The sequence below is a fragment of the Lactuca serriola genome, chromosome 5, assembly GCF_051521515.1.
Source record: "Lactuca serriola cultivar US96UC23 chromosome 5, Lser_US96UC23_V15, whole genome shotgun sequence".
Lineage (NCBI taxonomy): Eukaryota > Viridiplantae > Streptophyta > Magnoliopsida > Asterales > Asteraceae > Lactuca > Lactuca serriola.
In genome coordinates, this window is record NC_136412.1 from 292,321,390 (window position 1) to 292,331,348 (window position 9,959).

The 9,959-nt window shown below is 37.6% G+C and overlaps 1 pseudogene; it reads right to left on the reverse strand.

Annotated features, from left to right (window-relative positions):
- Positions 1-8,805: 8,805 nt before the first annotated feature.
- On the reverse strand, positions 8,806-8,923 carry LOC145056289 (5S ribosomal RNA; annotated as a pseudogene).
- Between the last annotated feature and the right edge of the window lie 1,036 nt (positions 8,924-9,959).

Genomic DNA, 9,959 nt, shown 5'->3' on the forward strand with positions numbered 1-9,959 from the left:
TATATAAAATGTATATATTACAAAAAAAAAAAATAGTTTTTGAAACATTTAAATCTACAAAAACTAATGATTACATAAACTTAAATATGTTTTAAATAATATTACATTATTCAAATGGACCCCTAGTTTATTTTGACTCCCCAAATAAATTTCGCCAACCGCTTGCGATATGATATGTCACAGGTTTTAGTTGAACTCTCTATTCTATATGATTTCCCCGCGATTAACATCTCAGTGAACCAACATAAAACACCCAACAATCTCATTTATTGTCGGACTGTTGTGGTACGACTGCGCTCTTTTCTAGGTAGGGGTTCTCGGGGTGGCCGGTGCAACCCCTCAAAATTTGAAGCACAACGTAAATTTTTTGGAAAATTTTTCAGAGTAATGTAAAATTTTCCATCGTGTCACCCCAAAAATCATGTGTGTTACCTTTGAGATTTTGTCCTACGTCTGTCACTGTTTCTAGGGTAATTTTGAAACTCTCAAGGGTTCGTACATCAGTGGGTTTGGTACCCAAAACATATATTTCAGAGCATAGTCTCGCATGTCGGTCTGTCTCCGAGTGTCGCAAGAATATCCGCAACGATTGCGGGGTTTACAAGTCAGTATTATTGATGCATCAAAAAACTTATAATGCTACAAATATAAAAGTTGTCATAAGTTTAAATCATGTTCTAGAACGAAATGCGATGAATATTCTGGACATGTTCTTCCCATTCTGTAATGTTTTTCGTCTTCCGGACTAATTCCTCGCATTCCATAATATTCCAGAATGTTTTTTGTTCACCGATACACATTTTCGATGTATAATACTGATGGGTTATGACCATTACAACATTCCTATGTGCAAATGCAACCCTAATTGCTTTGGATCTAAGTTTTTCTCTATTGAACATGCAAATACAAACTCCAAAGAAATAACCCTAAGACTAGCATATATAATTTCGAAATTAACATATAAATAAGGGTTTAAATGTTACATCTCTTGTTATGTAGCAATAACAAGTTCACCTTGAATATCCTTGACCTTTGAAAGCTTAGTGCCCCAAGTGTTACACCTCTAATGGAGTCACAAACACCCAACACAACAAAGATGAAGAGGAGATACAAGAAATCGGCCATGGTTTCTATCTGGAATGCATATGCCGAAATCCTCATGTATTGGAGAGTTTATATAATTGTGGCTGCTAGGTTTTTCAGGTGGAAACCCAAATACCTTGCTTAGAGCTTAAGCAACCTATGGATCTCCTACTCTAGAGGCTATGGACGGAATTCTATAGGTCCTCCTATAGATTTTGTCCACCCCATCTAAAAGGAGTCCATCAGCCCAGTTTTGCAACCATCAATGATTTGCCAAACAGTTCATCCATTATTAATCAGTTCCTTTTAATCCCAAAATTAATATCAAATTAATTTATGATTAACTACTAATTAATAATATGATTTCCAAATAATATATTAATTTTGTAATATATTAATAAAATTATTCTGAGTACCAATTTATTATTCATATAATAAATCCTACTCTCTCTCCACTTGTCATCCTATCAAGTTGCATGAGTGAAGGCAACCCAAAAGGACCATGCTCATAATCAAATCAAGTACATACCAAATATAGTTATGGGCCTAGACACCTAATCCAACAGTCTCCCACTTGAATAAGTCTAATAACTATAATTGCAAGTATGACTTCAAAATTTGATCAACAATCGTAGCTTTCAAAAACTGTTGTCGAACTTTGATCTTATCAGTAACACGTCGTTTAGATAAGTGATCAAATATTCCTCCGTTCTATAAGATATCCTATGGACAAGAGACATGGATTATGATTATTCTATCTGTCCAAGTTCTATTTCCCGGTTTCTGATTTATGACGACCGACTAATTGAACGAATCAAATCAGTCCAGGCTTGGCCAAGCGTTTCAGGTGTCATCACTAAATCATCGAGGGGACCACATATATCGCTTTTATCCCATTTAGGATAAAAGGAACGGATAAACTTCGACTCATATGTTTGTGTTATTTACTCATCAAATCACACACAACAATATGTTTTATAACATCAAGTTACTAATGCGTTTACGTATTATCAATGTGCAACCGACTTGCAAACAACAACTATATGTCTCCGTTTCAAGAATATAAGATTTTATCGTCTCAAAATCACTCGTGATGAAATCCATGAAGTGATTCAAAATGATCGTGAGTTTAATCTAATACTCAAATTCCTATTTCAGGAGTACTCATGAACACTGCAGCAAACATTTGTTATGTCTAAGCACTTAGACAATCTACAGTCGGATTCATGACGGTCTTACCTCATTACTTACTTCCAAAGTATGATCGACTGTGGATGTTTGAATAATCTTATTATTCGGGAAGTAAAACATATGAAGTGAAACACAAGAATAATCTAATCCAATATGGTCTCAAAACTTTTGAATATAAACAAAACACTTATTATTTAATCACCTTAATAATTAGACCCTATTCATTGTATAATGTTTCGACTAATCAACTTAACACTTGAATTTAAAACAATAGTCATCCCATGCTCCAAGCATGCGCACTATGTTTATCAATGGTCCTTTCTTTGTGATATAGATCAATTGAATATATTTCCAATGATGCTCATTTCACAATTCCTAATCCTTATCACAAGTGTAAGAATGCCAAATTCCTGCCATTACCAGAATATGTCAATGTTTAAACTTCATGCAATAATCCTTTTGTAATGTCAAGTTACAAAAATCACAGAGATTTGGACAATGATATTACAAAGCATTCCATTGGATATTGGTTACAAAACAATTCCATGAAAATGAAGTCTCACATTCAAATTACATTCCTTTGAACATCCTTCTTGCATTAAGTTTTCTAACTTTACACATAGATTCTTAATATCCAACCCCCATTATGGAAACATTTCCATAATTTCCATATGACTATCCATTCTTAATAGAATCCCATCTATCCAGAATTATATCAATATGATCCATCTTGTAACACCCAAAACATGTATGACTTTATAAGCCCTTGAAGTATCTTGATTTTGGCTTAAGAGGCCCTTGAGTATGTTGGGCGTACTTATGAGTACGCTTAGCGTACTTAGTGAGAAGGAACGCGGAGGAGCAGCATGTACGTTGGGCATACCAGGAGTACGCTGGGCGTACGTGCCAGCATGTTTAAACCCTAAAAATTAGACTTGAGACCTATATAAACATCCTAAACTCCTTTAGACCTCACCCTTATCTGCCTCCCTCACCTTCAAACGCCCTGAAAAACACTAACATCATTTATGAGTGTTGCTTGAGCTTTAAGAGTGCATTTTTAGTTCTTTTAGTGTTCATCCAAGAAGAAGAAGTTGCCAAAGGAGTTTGGAGTGTCACTTGGCTTCAAGAATCTGCTTATTGTTGACCTTGAGGAGCTCCTGGAGATATAAAGCTTGTACCTTTCCATTTTAATCACTATATCTAGCTAGGGTTTTTAGTCTTGTCCCTTTTGTTGGTTTTGGACTCTTTCCTTGTGAGTTAAGTAACTCCAGAGGATGGAAATGACAGATCTAAGGTCCCTTAGTCCTTTTCCAACATAAAAATGGAGTCTTGGTGGGAGTTTTAATCTCATGCATGGGTTAAGAGCTTCAAAATGGTCTTAATGAGGGTGTTGGGATCATTTGGGACATGCAAAGGAATAAAGTTGCCAAATTTATGCCTTGGGTCGTCTTAATAGGCCTAGATCTGACTTCTGGACGTATAAGAATCAAGCATTAACCACTTAATGGAAAAGTGCTTAACCTGTTAGTACGTCGGGCGTAGATCTGAGTACGCCGCGCGTAAGTCCCTGAGCCCCAGTACGCTGCATGTACCAGGGTGGTACGCTGAGCGTACATCATGTCACAGATGGGCTTGGGCCTGTTTTGGGCTTTTGGGCTATTGGGCGTCACTTGGTTATTGAACCTGGTTGCATTGTGGGCTATTTCATATGTAATGGGCTTTGGATATATTGGTTGGGCTTTAATGGGTCAAGAGGCCCATTAATGAGGTTGGACTTAGACTTTGGGCCCATTAGTTTGGGAAGGACAATTGGGCCTCAAGAAAGGGGTTGAAGTTGGGTTTCTTTTGACTAAGTAAGATTTTGACTTTAATTTATTGTCATTTTTCAGCGCGGGAGGTTTTAGGCTGTTAGGAGAGCAGTGTTTGTATTTCAGCAGTCAAAGGTGAGTCTCCTCACCATACCAATGGGTCTATGGCACCAAGGTCGGCCCATTATGTGATCATGATATATGTATTAGTTATTTTTGATATGCTATGTGATTGTGTGTTTTGTATGGAAGACCATGGGAGAGCCCATGGAACTTGGACGTAAGACCATGAGGGGAGCCCATGGCTTTCCTATCAAAGACCATGGGAGAGCCCATGTCACTTAGGTGTAAGACCATGTGGGGAGCCCATGGCATCCTGAAGTAAGACCCTAGGGATAAGCCCACGGCATCCTTATCTGTTGTATGGATGGCTTATGTGATATGTGTGTAGCTTCGAATAGCTACTAGGATATGTGTATGTTTGGTGTGTGGTATGCTCTGGGGAACTCACTAAGCATTTCGCTTACAGGTTGTTGATTGTTTCAGGTACATCGGAGCCCAAGGGCAAGGGCAAGGCGTGATGCCGCGGCGTGTACTCTATCTCTCTATTTCACTAATATGTTTGGGAATACTCTGATGATTTAAAAAAATTATGTAATGGATGATGTTTTAAAACTGAATGTGGGATCTCATCATTTTATGAAATGTGTTTATTAATTTAAATGAAAATTTTCCTTGAAAATTTGGGCTATTACACATCTATTACTAAACTTCCAACTGTCCACAAGCAACCAATCTTTGGTAAACCTTAGATTGTCCTTGACAGTTGTTTAATAACTTTAGTCATATCAAGTTCTGATCTTTTTTTCCCTCTTAACGTGCTAGACATTTGGAAAAACCAGAACATGCAGATATTATAGCATATGCAAATGATCCTTTACCTGAAGCATATGGGATACAATTCATAATGTCTTACATAAAGACATGATACTTGACCAGTTTTTTGTTATAATATTTCAACATATAGAATTTCTTATGTTAATACTAGGGATGAGCGTGGGACGGAGCCGGTACCGACCCGTAGCATTCCCGATTTCCTGAAAACCGAATTTGATCGAAAGTCAATCCCAAGTACCGAACTGAATTAACATCACCGGTACCGGTACCAGGAATGCTATCGGTTTTCGGTACTGGTACCGGTACCGGCGGTATCGATTCCCGAATTTCATGTATTTGGAGTACCAAGTACCATCCCGTATTTTTAGATTCGATACGGTTCGGTACCAGTTCTGATACGGTACCGGTACGGGATCGGGACTTGGGACAAACTGTTCATCCCTAGTTGATACAACATAATAATCATATATGACCATGACTAAGTTTGATTAAAATTTCGGTCTAAACTTTTAGATTCGAAATGAAGTATAAATGTCCTCTCCCTTAAAAGTTCCTATAGCGAAACAATTTCTAAATTCTGCAACTTTGTAAATTTAAATAACATTGCTAACTTGCAACGCCTTACATAATAATCATGCTCCCACTAGCACAACAATTATGTTCTTACCTGCATAACAATTATGCTCTCACTAGCTTTAACATGTACCCAGAAATCAGCTGGACTTCTAGAAATCAATACTTATTGACTTTCTTACCAAAGTTCAGATTTTTGATTAGTAGTGCTTTGATAAGTCTTTCCCTAGACTTCTCAAGCTTATACACCTTTGATTTTACACCTTATGTGTGTGTCTAAACCTTTTCAAAACTTATGGCAATAAGTCCCGAATGTTCAAACTATTTGCTATTTCTCACAATTCGAGCTATGAAAAGGGATACTGTAATCATACTCGAATTTCAGAACGCAATTACCACATCTGCTTACTCCAATCCTTTAAAATATAATAGTGAAAGTGTTTCCTCATAATCATTTTCATGAAGTACAGAGAACCTACTTACCATTTAGAATTTATGGTGTATGTGTTCCTATCCATGTGAACTTGTCATTTCCAACCACTATCATAAGACAAGGTTTATGACAAATTCAAACTCATATGGACTGAACCTGCTTATTCTTAATTTCTTTCCATCCGGTAGCACGAGGTCCTACCAGCACTTCTAGATTATTGAGCAGCTCACTCATACAGATCAATGTACTTTTACTGATCAAGGTGCTTTGCCTTTATGCAATCAAATGAGAACTCATAGAACTCACATGCATAGACAACTTAACTGGAATAGGCACATAAACAAGAATATGTCAACACAATAGGTTGTCAACCTCAGGTTGTGTGCTAGTGATTACAAAAAGGTTTATTCTTGTTTAGTTCTTGAAACTACTCAAGACCATTAAGACTCCCACTGACCACTTAACATATAAGATTCTCTGTCAAGAAACATTTCTTGACAAACAAATATTCAAGAGTTGGTGTGAGATCTTATCAAGAAAACAATTCATGTAATTGGTCTTAGTTGGTCTATGTTTTAGTCAAAACATCACCACTACCAATTTCAAATGTAAAAGAGTAAGAAACATTTCTACTCCACATTTCATGAGGTTTTATAAATCTACTTAGAACATGTCACTCAAGGTACAACTTGGAGTAACTAGAGTATAACTCTAAGACTCTATTTTGGAATGAAGTATGACTCATCTTCTTGATTTAACCATTTCAACAATTCTCGATTCCTCTTCTTAGTCATTTAACTGCACTAAGGTGTCCTTAGAGGATCAATTGCGGCATGGTTCCATAATCATTAGGATGATCATAAAACTCGATACTAAAGTACTCTCATTTCCTTTCAGATTGGATAAACTTTTACCTTTCTGCCTAATTGATTCTTCCTATTCGTTCTGATATACTTTAAAACTTTTCAAGGCATCAGAATTATACTTAATCTTGTAAGCATAACCATATTTACTGAACTATCATAAATCATGACGAATATACTTACCGTCCTTTGTGGTGGATATGACCACTATACATCAATGTGTACTAGATCCTTTATTCCTTCACTTGACTCACATACATATGTGAACAAGAAATTAGTCTCAATTTACCAAAGATCAAGATTCTCATACATCACATAATTCAATATTACGTGATTCCAAGTTCCTGTCTAGTTGAAACTTGGGCGATGAAAATCCTTCCTCACTTGGTAAATTATGACACTACCACAAACGATACAACTAAGAATCAAATCCATTCTCAATATTACTAAAAATATAAATATAAACACCAATTTTCATAAATGCCATTTCAAGGAAACGTAAAATAAGATAAAATCAAAATTTATTTTATTTATAAAAGGTGCGGAAAAACTTGTCCTTACAACGCAAATACAAATCAAAACTGTGTTTCTAAATATGTCTAAGCAATCTATCAAAACTCTTAAGCAGCAGCTCAAAAATCTGATCATCAAACCGTGTGATTGAAATCCATCTCTTCGCGATCAGACTCATCTTATTCTTCCTCTGAGCTTCCTTTCTTTACTTTGATCCTACAAAGCATCAAAATGAAATCTTATCACATCATGTATTAAGAATCTATAAATAGGAACTTAACAGAGTTAGATAGTGGATATACCTGGTGCAGATTTATATAATTTGACTTTACTATTCTTGCGATCTTTCAGGTAAATATGGCAACTTTGCATCCAATGCCCCTTCTCTTGGCAATAAAAACATATGGATTCCTTGGGAATGACACATGTGACTATCTCAGAATTTTCCTTTCTTTTATGATCAAACTTTTCAACCATGGCCGATTTCTCTCCCTTGGGAGAAGAAACCATTTCTAGACTATCACCTTTGTAATTTCCTATGTCCATGGAAATCTGGGAAATTGATCCTTCAGACTCTTTTGCTTGACCAGTGCTCTTCAACATTCCTGACTCAACAACAATAAGTAGTTTTGTTAGATCAATAAGGGTTACATCGCGATCTGTCATATAGTAGTCCTTAATGAACTCACTATATGACTTAGAAAGTGATTGAAGAACCAAGTAACCAGCCAGCTTCCTAGGGAAAACAACACTCAACATCCCTAGTCTATCAATGTGCGACTTCATCTCCAAGACGTGTGCACACACAAACCTTCCATCTTGGTGTTTGCTTGCCAATAGGGCTTGAGTGACCTTGAGCTTTTCAAGTCGACGAAAATGTGGGTCAAAGAGAATTATTGGAGGAGGTGGAGGAAGAGAAGTATGATTTCCAGTTCCACCTTTGCACGAAGAAGGGAATGATCTTTCACCTTGATCGACATGTGGAATATCATCTTCGAATGGAAAGCTTTTTCCAAAGGATTGAGGAAGACCATAGTTATCAGAACTAGACATCTACAAAAGGGAGAAATTCAAGTGAGTTGATTTAATCCTTAATATAACACCCAAATGGAATATTATGGCTAGGACCCTATACAATAATTCACAATTCAGAAGAGGGATGCCGTGATCTAATTGAAAATTATTTGAAGGTAGGTAAATGACGATTTACCAATTCCACCACGAAAACAAAATTTTAACGAATTAGGTTTTAGATGAAATTCCTAGATCTTTTGAGATTCATTGAACTTTTCAATGGCATGTTTAATCTCGATTATGCCCTTCAAGTTTGTGACTGGAATACCGAGGATCACAAATAAGGTGTGAATAATCATGTAAATTAGCTTGGTACTCTCGATGTAACATCCCCCTCTGGCACGTATCACAATATTGTCCGCTTTGGGCCACTCGGCACGAGGACTTCCCAGGGGGTCACCCATCCTGGTACTACTCCCGCCCGAGCACGCTTAACTGCAGAGTTCTTATGGGATCTGCTGCCCTCACAGATTTAAAACGCGTTGTGATAGGGAAGGTATCCACACCCCTTTTAAGGAATGCTTAGTTCTCCTTCCCAGCCGATGTGGGATCAGATCTAACCCACTTTCACCCCCCATTATAGGGTTCGACGTCCCCGTCGAACACATCGACCCGTGCCCTAACTCTGATACCATTTTGTAACATCCAAAATTTCAAAACAACTAAAACTTTTCAAAATCACCCATTTTATTAACGTTGTTACAAAAAGGTTTTCAATACATTATTAAACAGAGTAATTTCCCAGGTTCATATCATAAAACACCAACGCGAGGAACGGTACGATCACGCCTTTGCCTTGCCACAGACTCTTGAGAACCTGAAACATAAAACCACAACTGTAAGCCCGAAAGCTTAGTGAGATACCCCCAGAATACCAACCACATATACGCCTTTCCAGGCCCTGACCTTCCGGTCCATGTGTCTCAGGGGACTTCCGTCCCTGCTGGGTAAACCTTCCGGTCCTACCCACACCGACCATCCGGTCCATCACACAACATAATCGCCTTCCGGCCCATAACATATTGCCTTCCGGCCCATAACCTATCGCCTTCCGGCCCATAAGCACATAATGCATATATAAAATAACAAACAATCATATAGCAGTTCATAGACAACAATCGATCTACAGATCACATATCATAGCATTACTCTAACAAGATACCGGTCTAGCCGGTCACTATCATAACATTACCCTATGAATCAGTCAACATACTAAATGCATACATACGCCTTTCCAGACCATGACCTTCCGGTCCACATAGTAATGCCTTCCGGCCCATAACATATAACAACTGGCAACTACCCGGATTTCCATCCGATAAAAGGGTTGGCATTGTGCCATAAACCCTAGCGATATAGTGAGGATAACTCACCTCGAAACTGCCAACTGAACAGATCGCTCAAGCTGCTCCGATCACTGATACGATCTCCACCTCTGGATAGTCACCAATGCACTGAACTCAAACAATAACAACAATTACCAAAATACCCCTGGAACCACTGGTCAATCCTTAGTCAAAG